The sequence below is a fragment of the Camelus dromedarius genome, chromosome 21 (assembly GCF_036321535.1).
Source record: "Camelus dromedarius isolate mCamDro1 chromosome 21, mCamDro1.pat, whole genome shotgun sequence".
Classification (NCBI taxonomy): domain Eukaryota; kingdom Metazoa; phylum Chordata; class Mammalia; order Artiodactyla; family Camelidae; genus Camelus; species Camelus dromedarius.
In genome coordinates, this window is record NC_087456.1 from 8308731 (window position 1) to 8324520 (window position 15790).

At 37.7% G+C, this 15790-nt stretch overlaps 1 protein-coding gene across 1 annotated transcript in view; it reads right to left on the reverse strand.

The window, feature by feature from the left end:
• Nucleotides 1-15790, reverse strand: part of C21H1orf116 (chromosome 21 C1orf116 homolog) — a 36634-nt gene that overhangs the window by 19980 nt on the left and 864 nt on the right. The window lies entirely within an intron of this gene.

Consider the following 15790-nt stretch of genomic DNA (forward strand, 5'->3'; position numbering starts at 1 on the left):
CTACTTATTAGAGGAATGCAAATCCAAACAGCTGAGATGTCATCTCATACCTGTCAGAATGGCTATCATCAAAAGGACCACAAACAACAAATGTTGGCAAGGATTTGGAGAAAATGGAACCCTTGCACACTGTTGATGAGAATGCAAATTGGTATAGCTACTATGGAAAACAGTATGGAGGTTCCTCAAAGAACTAAAAATAGCACGAGCATATGATTCAGCAATTCCACTCCTGGGTATATATCAGTAAAAAATAAAAACACTAATTTGAAAATATACATGAACCCCAATCATTTACAATATCCAAGATGTGAAAGCAACCCAAGTGTCCATCAACAGACAAATGGATAAAGAAGATGTGATATATATATATATATCACACACACACACACACACACACACACACACACACGAATACTACTCAGCCATAAAAAATAATGAAACATCACTTTATCCTCTTAGTTTCAGTACAGACACCCTTTGTTCTATCCTCACCTGAAAGAGGTTGTAACAAGCTCTAAGTTGCTCAGTGAGGGAGGGGAGATCTGAGAGGTCTGTTTCTTAACCAGATTTTCCATTAAAAATTTTTTTTATTTAAGTATGGTCAGTTTACAAGTTATGTCAATTTCTGGTGTACAACACAATGCTCCAGTCATATAGGAACATACATATATTCGTTTTCGTATTCTTTTTCACCATAAGTTACTACAAGATACTGAATATAGTTCCATGTGCTTTGCAGTATAAATTTGTTGTTTATCTACAGATTTTCCATTTTCATGTTTTTTTCCATCCCTGTTTCCAGAGGTATTAACACCACCAGTTTTTGAATTTTGGGGGAGCTCCACAGAAAAGGGGTTGCTGGCTTAGGATTCAGCTTTTTCAAATCTGCTAGGTCGGTTATCACTTATCCAACTCCTGGCTAGCTTCCAAAATTTTGTTGCTATTATTACCCTTACCATCTCATTATCCTTGGGAGGGAGTTATTTATTTATTTATTTATTTATTTATTTATTTATTTATTTTAACATTTTTTATTAATTTGTAATAATTTCACAATGTTGTGTCAAATTCCAGTGTAGAGCACAATTTTTCAGTTATACATGAACATGCATATATTCACTGTCACATTTTTTTCTCTGTGAGCTACCACAAGATCTTGTTTATATTTCCCTGTGCTATACAGTATAATCTTGTTTATCTATTCTGCATTTTAAAATCCTAGTCTGTCCCTTCCCACCCCCTTGGCAACCATAAGTTTGTATTCTATGTCTATGAGTATGTTTCTGTTTTGTATTTATGCCTTTTTTTTTTTTTTTTTTTAGATTCCTCATATGAGCAATCTCATATGGTATTTTTCTTTCTCTTTCTTGCTTACTTCACTTAGAATGACATTCTCCAGGAACATCCATGTTGCTGCAAATGGCATTTTGTTGTCGGTTTTTGTGGCTGAATAGTATTCCATCGTATAAATATACCACTTCTTATTTATTCAGTCATCTGTTGATGGACATCTAGGCTGCTTCCATATCTTGGCTATTGTAAATATTGCTGCTATGAATATTGGGGTGCCAGTGCCATTTTGAAGTAGGGTTCCTTCTGGATATATGCCTAGGAGTGGGATTACTGGGTCACATGGTAAGTCTATTCCTAGTCTTTTGAGGAATCTCCATACTGTTTTCCACAGTGGCTTTCCTTGCTTCCCTCTCCCACTCTTACTGATTTAGATGTCTTATTTTACAATTTTGTGTTTATTCTTTTGCAATTCATGGCAGTTATCCCCTTTCCAGTTATGAGTTTCTCATTTTTGTAGCATGCTGCTTCTTTTCTATTTAGAGTAAACCTGTCAATATTTCTTTTAGCATGGGTTTAGTGTTGCTAAACTCTTTTAATTTTTGCTTGTCTGTGAAGTTCTTTATCTCTCCTTCTACTCTAAAGGATAGCCTTGCTGGATAGAGTATCCTAGGCTGCATCTTTTTTCCTTTCAGGACTTTGAATATATCTTGCCACTCCCTTCTGGCCTGTAGTGTTTGTGTAGAGAAATCAGCTGAGAGCCTTATGGGGGTTCCCTTGTAACTCACTCTTTGTTTTTCTCTTGCTGTCTTTAGGATCATTTCTTTATCCTTGACTCTGGCCATCTTGATTATGATATGTCTTGGTGTGGGTCTGTTTGGATTCTTCCTGTTTGGAACCCTCTGAGCTTCCTTTACTTGGATATCTGATTCCTTTAGGTTTGGGAAGTTTTCAGTCATGATTTCTTCAAAACCTTTTCAATCCCCTTTGTTCTTTCTTCCCCATATGGAATCCCTATTATGTGTAGATTGGCACACTTTATATTATCTCATAGGTTCCTAATATTGTTTTCATTGTTTTTTATTTGTTTTTCTCTCAGCTGTTCTGATTGGGTGCTTTCTGTTGTCCTGTCTTCTTGGTCACTTATTCGTTCCTCTGCATTATCTAGTCTGCTTTGCACAGCCTTTAGGTCAGCTCTCATCTCAGCAAATGAGTTTACTAATTCTACTTGGTTCTTCTTTACAGCTTCTATTTCATTTTTGACATATTTTATATCTCTAAACACTATTTCTTTTAGTTCCTTCAGTACTTTGATCACTCCTTTTTTGAAATCTTGATCTAGTAGGCCATCAATATGTATTTCCTTGATCGTGCTTTCAGGGGATTTCTCTTGATCTTTTAATTGCTTCTTCATATTGCTCTTATCTCTCTGGCACTGTGGCTTAAGGAGTATCAGTTATCTAGTTCTCCTGGAGATGATGTGCTCTTAATGATTTTATTGAGAGGTCTTTGTGTCTTCATCCTGTTTCACCTACTCAGCTTGCTGTTTCCAGAGGCCCTCTGTTGGTGCCCTCATCTGTGCTGCTCCCAGTGGCTGTCGGCTAGCAGATCGCGCCCCCTCCTAACACTGGGTCAGGAGCTGAGCTCTTACCCAGTGGGTGGGCGGGTCTCTCCCCCTCCCAATGCTGCGGTCGGATGCTGTGCTCAGGGGGAGACAGGTGGGCGGATTGTGCTCCCTCCCAGCACCGTGGTCAGGTGCTGCATTCCTGCCAGGAAGATGGGTTGCCGCCCGCCCTTTCCCGGTGCTGGTTGCTCAGCTGCTCTGTGCAGCTGCCCACTCCGCCTAGGGTTGGCGCTCTGAAGGTGGGCTTGGGGAGACCGCAGAAGGGCCTGGCTCCTGCTTCTTGCCAAATCTCAGCTCCTTGTTTGTCTTGGCGGCACAAGTTCTCTGAGGTGCCAGGGCAGAAAGATCCTATCTTCCTTGGGCTGTAGACAAGTCTCAGTCCTGCCTAGGAGGTTGCGGAGCCCCAGGTGTGGATTCAGGGCTCGGTCCTGCCCCCGCCCGGGCGCTCGCACAGGAGGAGGTGGCGGCTGCGGTTGCGCCCCGCCTCTCTTCTCGCGAGAAGCGCCAGTAATGGCAGCGAAGGTCTGAGGAGACAAAGGGTACAGCGCCCCGCCCCTCAGGGCACACCAGCCATGTTGCTTTGCTATTTTCGCAATTTATGGGGGACCGAGGTTGTTCCGCTCTGTATCCCCTCCCAGCCATGGCACGCAGCCCCCTGCAGTCCCCCGAGGCTGCCTCAGTGCAGCCGCCCCCATTCTCCGCCCGGCTCGGGTGGCCCGTCTCGGCCCCAGCTGCGGGCTTGCGTCTCAGGCTGGGTGTCGCGGGGACCCTTTGTGCCCGTTTACCTCAGTTCTGTCAGTCAAGGTGTGCTTGGGACAGATCTGAGCCTCCGAGGCTCCCCCTCCGTCCTGCTGGCCTCTCCATTGGAGGGGAGGGTGCCCAGTGAACGAGTGCCAGTCCTCCTTTGCTGCTCCCTCCCTGTGGGACCGGTCCCACACTGTTTTGCTTTTTCTTCTTTCTTTTTTCCTTTTTTCCTACCAGATTTTTGGCATCTTTGTCTTTAGAAAAGGGCGATGTTCTGTCAGAGTTCAGCAGGTGCTCTGGTTGGCTGCGTAGGTCCGTAGATGTGAGTGTTGGTGTATTTGTGGGAGAGGGTGAGCTACGAGCATCCTTCTACTCCGCCATCTTGCTTCTCTCTATCTTTGGGAGTTTATGCCTTTTAAAATTCTATTATCATTTAGTGGAATGATAATATGAATATGAATAATGAATATGAATGATAATATGAATATGAGTATGTTGAACTTGTTATCTTTAACGAGCCATCCCATTTAACCCAACCCACATCCATCTGGCTTCCTTTTCCACTATTTCCCTGAAATGGCTCTTGTTCATCAGTGAGCTCTAGGTTGCCAAATTCTACAGACTCTTCTAAGCCTCCTCTAACTTGATCTTCATATATCATCTGACTAATATCCAACATTGTTTGACCATGTTCTGTTTCTCAAATAACTATTTTCTCTTGGATTTCATGACATGAAATTCTCACACACCTCTGATAATTCTCAGTTATCTCTGGTGGCTCTTCTTTAACTGACTTCTAAATGCTGGTCCTTTTTCCTTTATCTCTGTGGTTTGGTGCTGAGCCTTCTGCTCTTCACAAACTCTCTCTAGTTGATCCCTTCCACTCTTCTATCTTTTAACTATTTATAGCTCAAGAAATCCAAAATTTAGATCTTAATATTTAGACATATTTTTTGAACTTCCAGTCTATAGTTGTCTATATGATATCTTTTCAGATGATTCAGAAACATCTTAAACCTAACACGTCTAAAGTCTTGTTTTCTGTATTCTTTCCAAATATTCTCCCTCTCCCTTGTCCATGGGTCAGTAAATGTCACTTTCATTCACCAGGGGCTTGAGTAAAAACCCTGAGAAATATTCTAGATGCTTCCCTCTCTCTTACTCCTCATGTCACCAAGTCCTGGAGAGCCTATCTCCAAAGTATATCTTAAAACTATCCTCTTCTGTTAATGTTTATCTAGTCCAAGCTATCATCCATTTATTAGCTTTTCATCCTTAAAGAAGTTATCAAATCTCTCTAATCCCAAGTAACCATATCTACAAAATACATAAGATAATAATAATATATATCCCATAGAGTTATTGTGAGGGTTACATGACATAATGAAAATGCTATGTACAGTGTAAGCACTCAAAGATGCTATCATAATTATTACATCATCATTTATATATGTCATATATATATGAGGCAGTAGCCTCCTCCTAACTGGTCCTCCATTTCCATTCTTGACCCCTTAACCCGTTCCCTACAGGGCAGTTGAAATGACGTGGAGAAACATAAATTTGATGTCTTCTTTAAAATGCTTTAATGTCCTCCCAATGCTCTTAGGATATTCCTAAATTACACATTAACATCATTCATTTATATGTTCATTCATTCAAATAAATATTGAATGCCTACTATGTGTCCAATTCTTTATTAGGTGCTGAGAATACAATGGTAATAAGAAAGAACCAGTCCCTGCCCTCATGGACAAACTACTTGGGGACACAAATACAAAATAAAAAAGCCAATAAAATGTGGTACATATGAATTAGGGTAAGTGCTTAATATAGCTTATGGATGTTGTAAATCTGAATACTTGCTTCAAAAACTTCATTTCATGTTCCTCTTTCCCTGTTTACCACACTATTTCCACACTAACGCCTGGAAAATATTTCATTTCCTCCTGCAACATAGTGTTTGCAAATGTTACACCCTATACTTGGAATGTTCTTCTTACTCATCAGTTAGGACTAACTCCTATTAATGCTTCAGGTTTCAGCTTAAATGTCACCTTCTCAAAAAGGCTTTCCCAGATTAATCACTTTTGATTAGATTCTCCAAACCCTAGTATTCTCTTCATAGCATCTCTATTTCTGTTCCTTTATAGCATTGTTTCCCCTCACCCATCCCATGTATTCTCAGCATCCATGGTAGTTTCTAGAATAACGTTAACAATCACAAATGCGTATTGAATGAATGACTATCCTTGTAATTCTGAGGTATTTGATATCATATCGTACAAGAATTTTTAAAAACTGCTTAACAATTTATCTGAGATAAACTGACTTAAGCTGTTCTAGCCAAATTCAAGATAATTTTCTCAGTCTTCATTGTTATAGATTAAGAGTGAAAAAAATAAGGCTTGATGTGAAAGGATGGGTCTAATGGGAAGAGTCACTTTGGCAGAAAGTCAACATAATTCGAAGTCTGTTCCTTAGTTTTGTAGGTTTAAAAAAAGGTTGGTTTACTCCATAATATTCAAGCTCTGGGAGAAGTAATTTAATCCAATAAAATTAATAAGAGAATTAATTATCAATCCCAATGCAAAGTAGTTAAATCATGGAAGTTTGGAATTCTATAGTTGTAAAGTTCTGTACACAATTAGGATGGATAATTTTGTGAAATACCTCACATAATAAACTCTAAAAAATGATTCTCATTCAATGATAAAGGACATAGTTTCTATTTAATTCAATATAAATATCCAACAGGATAGAAGTGAACTGTGCTAGACATTCATGGTTACTTGATAAAGTACTTCTTACTTCTGGACAGTTTTAAATAAATACTAACAAATTCTTACTATTCCCCCTTCTCCATTGCTGATGATAAAATTGTTATTAAATCATTTGCTTCATATTTCCACTTCCAAGATTATATCTTTTTTTTTAAAAACAATTTTTTGGTAGTTGTTTCTTGATTATCATAAAAAAGGTGTTGCTGAGGACCCCCATTTCCAGTAATGCTGGACTAGGTAATTCAGATAAACCCTCCTTGCAGAAGTAGTGGGGAGCCGAAAATGTGGTGAAGAATTTGAAGAATTGCCAGGCCTGTATCAGGATGAGGATAGAGGTCGGGTGTGATGTAAACAACATTTGGGGCCACTTTTCCTCTGGAGACATTACTCTCTTCCAGAATGGTTGCCTGAGATGCTACGGGATGCTTCTGGTAGCTCCACAGAAGCAAGGGATCAGAGACTGGAGTCCAGGATCCCTAATGGTTGGGAGCTAGTGAACCACACTCACTGTGGGTTGGGATCTCAAGGAGCTGCACCCCAGGAGTGAGCACGAACCCTCTCGACACTGGGGAGGGGACGAGCTGTGTCGGACTTACTAAGTTATAGTTATGTCTATATATTCTACTTTATTAGCTACTTAAGATCTTATCAGGAATATTTTTTTCTATATTTTGTATTTAAACTCAGCATTGATTTTGAACTTGACTTGAGTAAGCTTCAACTTCAAATTAACAGCTTTCAGCCTACTGCAATTATTTAAGAGGGCCATCATTAGGGTTTTAGAGCAAGGCCAAGTCACTGTGGCACCTACTCTAATAGCTTAACTAATAAAGGCCTTCAACTGAATACACAGAAATAGTAAGTTCAGAAAACTCTTTTTGGTGTAAGGAAAGAATTTTATGACAGGCAGTGAAACAGTTAAGAGGGAGGCAGGTACTAAAGCAAAGAGAAAGGACTATTTATTCTCAGAGCTGTTTCCTCATGAATTCTTGATTATTTTTTAAATCACACATGTAGAACTTACTAAAGTTTTTATGAGTTTGGGAAGATATGTTCATGATACCCTGGCACTTAATTTTATCTGATAAATGCCCTCAAAAATCTATGAACACAATAGAGACAAAAAGACAAGTCAGAACAAACTTTTAAAGTACAGGAAGTATTTGAGATGCTGGCTTTTCTATTCTTGAACCTCTCATTTTAGTTTTAGAAATACAATAAAATAAGCATAGTATATACTACTCCCAAATATAGAAGCCCTACTTTGCAGCCTCCACCATATTACTAAATAAGAGTGCAAGCCACTTCTTTCCAAACACTAATGGATGGAAGAGAAAAAGAAAAATAAAAAAACTCACTTTTTTTTTTTTCCTGGGGAAGAAGTTCTTTTTGTAATTATTCATTTCACAACTAGCATTTGAAACAAAATTTTCAAGATGTCAGGGGCATAATAACTTGTAGCTCTATTTTTCATAAGGCAGAAGTTACACTGCAATACTCAAAAGCACCCTCTTTTCTATTTATGTTAGGTTTTTAAGGTAAATTTTACTTTGTAATATTCACCCCTTATTGGTCAGAGTTCTTTCCTATAGAGCCTCAGAGAATAAATCTAATTCATCTTTCAAATAACACTTTTCCAAATGTGAAGTTGGCCATCACCATCAATCTGTTATCCCTTTTCTCTGGGTACTTTCTACAGTTCCTTCAGCTGAACATGACAGCTATCAAACCTTCGTTTTCCCATCGTTTTACAGGCAAAATCCTCATCCATATTTCCTATGCAATGTGATTAAAGCAGGATGCATTAACACTATTGCTGCTGCTGCTGCTGCTTCTTTTTAAAGCTCATTTAACAATTAAAATGCAACTATTTCTTCAGCCCCAGTCACATCACCCTGTTGGGATCAGAATTATAGTTAAGTACTATTGCTATTTCTTTGTCAACTCAACTATGAAACCAGGTTTTATTCTTGCTGGACTCACACAGTGGGTTTAGAACTTGAGGGCAGGACTTCACATTTATGAGTATTTGATTTTAGGGTTTTTCAGCCTGTTGAGGTTTTTGAATTGTCATTTATTGTACTATCAGCCCTCTCTGGATTTATACTATCTGTAAATTTTAATAACTATCTTAAGTAGTGGGTTAAGATAGACTGCATGAGGCTAAGGCTGTAGGGCTGACAGAAGCCATCAGAGGTCTCTGGAAGTTGATACTGATGCGTTTAAGTAACTGTGGTCATAGTTGTGGTTCTGACTTCCACCATGCATCAGCATTACCTTGAGGGCTTGTTGTAACAGATTTTTGGCCTCATTTATTTCTGATTTCTTTCTCGATCTGCATTTCTAAAAGTGGCCAGGTAATGTGATGAACAGTTTGCGAAGCATTGCTTTATGGGTGCAGTTAATTGTTGAACAAGCTACAACCACATGAGACTCCTTACAAACCTTTTCATATGAGGTTTGGCTTGAGTGGATTTATGCCAATTCCCAAACACATATTTTGTCCTGGTGCACAAATTGATTAGATTGCATTATGGTTCCATTTCCATACTTTTAAAGCTTTCAATGAGAAGGAAATAAAAGTAGTTCAATTTAGTTAGCAGAAACCTGGCCAATTCCAACAATCCCAGTGTCGTTTCAAACAAATGTTTAAATGCTGACATTGTCAACAATTAATTATCAAGTAAATTCTCCCAGAGAGATGTTGCAGCTTCCAAACAGATCTAAGTTCACAGAGATCTCAGCCTATTATAAATGAAAGGGAACTTGCAGCCTTTCCACTTTGACAATTTGTCAGCAACAGACGCTGAATTACAACTTTCAGGAGCGGATTGCATACCAGAAAATTAAGAGTCAAAGAAGGGAAATTTCAGATACCCTCTGGTGTTTGACATGAGAAACTAAAATGTTTCTTCTTTCTAAGTCACTAAGTTTCCACCTACAGCGTGAGACTTGGCAGAAATTGGCACACAAGTCAAAGTGGTTGTCTATCAGCTTTTGATAATAAATATGTAACTTGAAGTGTAGCAGCTGTTCACTGGCCCTCTGCCCTTCCCCAAATATGCTCAGACAACAATATTTTCACTTCATTTATTCCTTCAAAACAAGTCACTTCATACAATAGCATTTAGGTATTTAAAATTATACACCTCATAAATAAAATCAATGCATCTTAATGACAAAGGCAAAATCACATAAGAGTTGTACAAAATGAAATTAGACATCTCTCAGGTAGCAGCAGTGCACTAACTTTGAAAAAATGATGGCAAATAAACAAAGGAATATTTTTAAAACAAGAAAGCACTGTCCATTTTCATTAAGGAAAAAATAGATTCTTACGCCAAGAGAAACAGAACTTGGTTCTGTTTTGTCCTTCCTTACTACTGTTCAAGTCATATTTTAAAGCTCTAAATTTGATGGTTTGGTGGGTTTCTTTTTGCTCCAGGAATTTCAACCTCTATTGCATTAACACAGGAAATAGAGGACTATTGTTACCCCCTATTCCTTTTGACAAGCTATATTTTAAGCTTAATTCAACACCCTTTTAAAGGAAAAAAAATTACTCTTCGCTAAGGAAATTATATTTCCTGTAAACAGCTTATGTCATGATGGCACCAAGGTGAACTGGGAAACTGACAAGAAGCAGGTGCCCTGGTCCTTTTAAGCAAATTATAGGCTACAGCTAACCACGTATCCTATACTAGTTACGAAGTCAGGCTCATGTAATCTTAGTAGAAATTGTAAACCTTTCTTAAGTTAATTTATTTACTTATAGCTTAACTAAATCATATCTTCACTATCCCTAAACTCCTAGATGTAGGTTTGTAATTTTAAAAACAAGTATAAAAAGGCATCATAGCAAAATGCTTATATTTGTGGTTTTATATTTTACTGACAAGCTTTTCAGTTGTGGCCTTGCTACATTCTATGCCAAGAAATGGGCGAGGGGGGTTAAGGTGACACAAAGGCATTGCTTAAAAAATTTTCTGAAAAGCATAATTCAGGATTAGGAATGCACTCATTTGAGGATCTCTTTTGTTTATGTGGTACTTCATTTTCTGGCCCCTATCTCCCTTTACTCTAAAACAGGAGGGTTATCAATCTCTAAACTCTATCAACCAAGACCCAAATCAGCACCCCACAATTCTGTGTCAATGTAATAATTTCTTCAAAGTCAAATATTCATAGCACTGTAAACAAAATGTCAGCTAAGTTTTGGAGAAGATGGAAAAAAAAAACACCCTTTCAGTCAGGGAAGTCTTAATAATATTTTTAAGTTGGCTGAAATATCTCAACTCTTAGAAGAAAACATCTTTAGTTAATAAACTAGCTTATTCAAATCAAGTGTTTCACTTTACACTTAAAAATGATGTTGCGTATATGTGATACTTTTAAAACCTCTGACTCAAAAATCAGCTCCATTAAAATAAGTTTGCTTAGAAACAATGAAGAGTTTTAAGGATCTAATCTTTTCAAAATTGTAGTGGTCATCTTTGTGCTACAAGGACAAATCTGAATACCGCACTGTACAATGAATAATAAACAATCACATTACAGAAATAAGTAACATTTTGAAAGCTAGGGACAAAGCGTGCTTCTAAGTTACTGAAATCGAGTTCTACTGTTACCAAACACCAGCATGTTGTATCACTGGATACACTATACACTGATGGTAACTGTTGATTTAGAAGAGCTGACTGTTAGCAACTCAAGAGTTACATTTTAATATCTTGGATAAGATCCCTGGAGAGGGCTGACATGTAAACTTTTATTTCATATTTTTAAAGTGCTGCAAACAATAACAAACGCATGTTCTCAACACACGAAAGAACATAAAAATCTTAATATATGAAAATTTAGGAAGGCCACCTGATTCATAAAGAAAAAAACATCACTCTGCTAATTCTGTATACTCCCCATTCAACTTTTTCAAAAAGGACATAGAAAACTGTTCAGTTAGGATAACTTGCAACATTCATGTTTTAATGCCTACACAAGATGGAAAGAATAAGCTAGATATGCAAGTTAGGTCTGGGTATTTAGAGGCATGTATAGGTAAGTAATATAGCGTTAATTCATTCCTGATTATGACTTTGCTGGGAATTGAACTTCATGGAATAATTAAGTGGCGTGACTATATTAGATTTGTCAACAGGGTCAAGTTGACCAGCCCCCAAACTTTCCAAGATACCACGTGACTGTGCTCATTATCCATCCATGGGAATCAATTAAGAAATCAACCATGAACCATTCACAGAAGATGTACCACACTGATGTCTTCACAGGGCTATCATATCACAAAATTCCCAGAGAGATACATTTGAACTTCTGAAATCACTCTATCCAGAAGTGTATCTTGATAGCCCTGTATCTAATCTACAAATCCAAAGACGGCTAAGGGAAAGAAGAGTAAGGGAAGGGAAGTGTAGGGGATCGGAAAGCACAATCTTCAGTCATTCTGCTACTAATGTAAATAATCCTTATTTTAATTAAAAAAAGAAAACAAACTCTTGTATGGCAGTCAAAAACTGAATGAATAGGAAGAAGGGTTTCACTCTGCTCAAGTGCAAATTTAAGAAAAAATTCATTTTAATCCTGCTGCAAGGTTTTCAAAATTCTCAAGATTAGAATTTACACACACTAATGAATTAATTTCCAGAGTATAATAAGTGCAATTAAAAAAATCTTTAAGTTCTTCTGAGGCTTAGAAGCTTGAGTTCACAGTAAGTACAAGTTTAGGTTTTTAATCCCCAATAATTAAATTAAATGGTCTGCGAATAGTGCTTCATCTTGAATTTCCCATGATCAAAACATTAAAATCCTAGTGCTGAATTTCAGCAGATGATTAAGTTAAAAAGTCATTATTGAGAGTGATCTATCAGTGATTAACTGAGGAATGCACAACCCAGTTAATAGGTAAATTAGAAATAAAACAAGATCCCCTGAATAAATGTCTGACACTTGTTATCACAGCATAAGCTTAAATATGCAAACAAAAACACTTAAAATGACAGTTTTAATTTTATAAAATATCAGATTGTACTTCCTTCCATTTGTTAAATTAAAATCAAATGTAGATAAAGTATTCTCAATTTTAAAGTGACAGAAATTTATGTTGGGAAACACATCAATATATGCCTGGTACATTATAAATTACTCAATAAATATTTGTTGCATGAATAGACATCACTAAAATTCCAGTAAGCAAATATCAAGTTTGGCCCCTGAAATACTTAAAAAAGGAAGGCAAGGTTTATGAATAATGATGCATAAAGCTCAAATTGATGAGTGTTACCCAGTAGTATACTCTTAACTTACAGCTTTAAATTTAATATTTTCTGGGGGAAATAAGAGATACAAAATCCTTTAGACCAGATGACAGCTACAACGAGATTTTCAATCATATTCCTCTGTACATATTATGATTGCCAAACATTAAGTATCACAAGCTCACAAATGCTATTTTTAAGGCTCAGTAAAATAGAAAATTAAACACTTTTGAGTTATACTGACCATAACACCTTAACGCAAAGAGCTGTCCATACAAAAGGTACTCAGGAAATGTTATCTAATGATTTCAAGCATAATTCGTGAATTGCTCCTTAAAGATACTTCCCCCTAAATTGTTCCACGTTCCTTAGTTTTACATGGCCGCCTCCACCAAGTGAAAGCGCTAGAAGCGAATTTCAACTTTAAAACACCTGCCAAGAAAGTACGCTAAGAGAGACGTTAAGAGCTTTAAAGTACACCACTGGTTTTCTAAGTGAGGACACTTAATTAAAAAATGAGACCAAGATAACAAAACCTCACAACATTAAGCCTTTTCACATTATGTGAAATGATACATAACGCATTATAATTTAGCATCCCTGATCTTCAGAAGAATTAAGAAAAGAGGTAGAAAACTTTTATCTGGAAGATCTCAGAGTGAAGCTAAGTTTTAGAGGGTGTGCCTTGTGGATTAGCCCACCAAGCAAATGGCTATGAATCTAATATTAGGAAGAAGCAGAATTCTGAGAAAGCGGAATAAGGCAAGATTTAAAAATTATCATCTTTTGGAAGTGAAACAAATTCATTCAGTATTATTATCCCCATTACTTTAAAACTCTGCAAAAGTCAAAGTAAAAGATTGTGGATAAGCAAAGTGCTAGTTTGCAGAAACATGAAATTTTTTAAAAGAGCATTAGTGTGGGATAAGGCTCTCATGAAAACACACACTGTTTAGGGAAGCAAAGGAGCTCACAAAAACCAAACCAAAGCATAGTGTTATCACTTGACATGAAAATTTTGGGGAGTTGGAGGAAGTGCTCTTAACAAATTTGAGGAAATTAAATACCTCCAGATGAATCTTTAGGTAAAAAGGCAAAAATCGAGCACTAAAATTTTGAAGAACTTCAACGAAAAAAACATATCCTGCTTAATTTTAAAGTTTTATACAATGTGACAAAGATGAATACATGAGCTGCATTAAAACAAGAGGCCAACGGTCTTTTAAAGCTTCAGTAAGCTGCTCAGGCACCTTTCCCCTCTTACATTCTACTTTTATACACTAGAAGCCCTAATGTGGGCGCTGCCAGCTCCTGCTTTTAGGTAACATTCTCAAGGGCTAGACTCACCCCTGTGAAAACTGCTTGTTCTGTACTTGTAGCTGGTGAAGTACACGTTCACAAAGTCTACCAAACTGCAGTATGAAACCAGCTTTGACAATTCTGAGTATCTTCATTTGAGGAATCCATTCATAATTTAAAGACTATTAACTCAGAGTTTTTAAAAGGACTCAATTACTGGAGACACCGTGGTTTACGTCCAGTGGCCTCACCCAAGGCCTTCTGCATTACCCAAAATATGAAGCTGCCTTCTTCTCCAAGTGAATGCTGCCGGGTGCTAGTTTATAATACTACAACTCAATCTTCAGGTTCGCGTCAGTAGGTAGGTAGCAAGGACCACCTATTCTGTCACCCCAGCAAAAAGAGGGCATGTATCACCACTGTAGACACACATCTGTAAACTTGCACACTAATTTTAATCTTAACAAGGAATTCAGTTTCTTAGTGGTTTTAGGTTAAAAGGATGGTTCAAGCATCGTGTTCTTTTGTTCTTTAGGGTTACAAATAGCTTATTGGAAAACCCAGAGCCTTCTGGATCTGTGAGGTAGTAGGCTTCAATCCTCATCATGCATGGATCACACTTCTCCAAAGTTGGTATGGCCTGTCTCCTTGGCATGGTCCCTTGCTTCTGCTTGTCCAATTAATCCTCTCTGACATACCATGCATCTCAGGGTGAAGCGGTTGACATCAGTAAACTGTCTCCTGCTTCTAGCTTCATCTGCTAATTCCAGTGCTTGTACAAGAACAATATCATCATTAGAGGAGAAAATGGTCAGAGGAGGGGTGTTTGGGTCAGGGAAGACACGCTGAAGGGGATCATAGTGGATTCCATCATAAATAAGCAGGACCCTTTTGGTATATCCTGCATCTTCCCCAAAACGATCAATTCTTACTGTCTGTGTATCTACCACACATATTTCGCATTGATAAAATTTAGACAAAATTGATATCTCAATAGCTCCACCCCAAGTATCATCCCTTTTGATCCAGTCACAGTACTCTTGATTTGTTTTTCCCAGTATCGCCTCGCTGTACAAGACTGGATCACTTGCTACAATCTGTGCTATGAGGCGTCTCATCTCAGGGGCACAAGCTGGATTCAAAACTCCTCCTTCAACAACATAGTACACACTGGTAAAAAGGCAAGAGTTGTCTGCTGGGACCGCCGTTCTGGTAAGCACAGGCAAAGTTTCCCTGATGTAGCTAGGAGCACCAAGTTTTGTAAATGTAGGTGACGTTTTGGGCCTGGTTTGGTCTTCTTCAACGATCAGCATGTCGCCTGTCAAAAATAAAACAAATCCAGAACTGCAGAAAAATTATAGTTGAAACTGAGTGTTCACTAACCAAGTCTGTAAAATACAAACCAAAGGAGTTAAAGTATAAGCTGGAGTTACTAGGGAAAATACAGCTTTTCATCTGAATTTTCATAAAGATGGAAACAGAACAAAGAGAAAAATGCTTCGGGTTGCACCTAATTCAGTAAAGGGGCCTGGGTTATACACTTAAAAAGATACATTTCAAGAACAAAATTTTCTTATGCTTGCTCTCTGCAGTTTAAAAGCACACATCTTCCAAAAGGTGTTTATCATAGACTAGGCCACTAGGGGGTTCTCGTCCTTGGGAAACTTAACATATCTACCCTATTTAGTGTCTACAAGATCCATGATGCAACAGTAGAAAGCTTTTAATTACCAGTATTGCTGTTCAAGTTTTAATACTGGACAGAAATAACTGCGGTT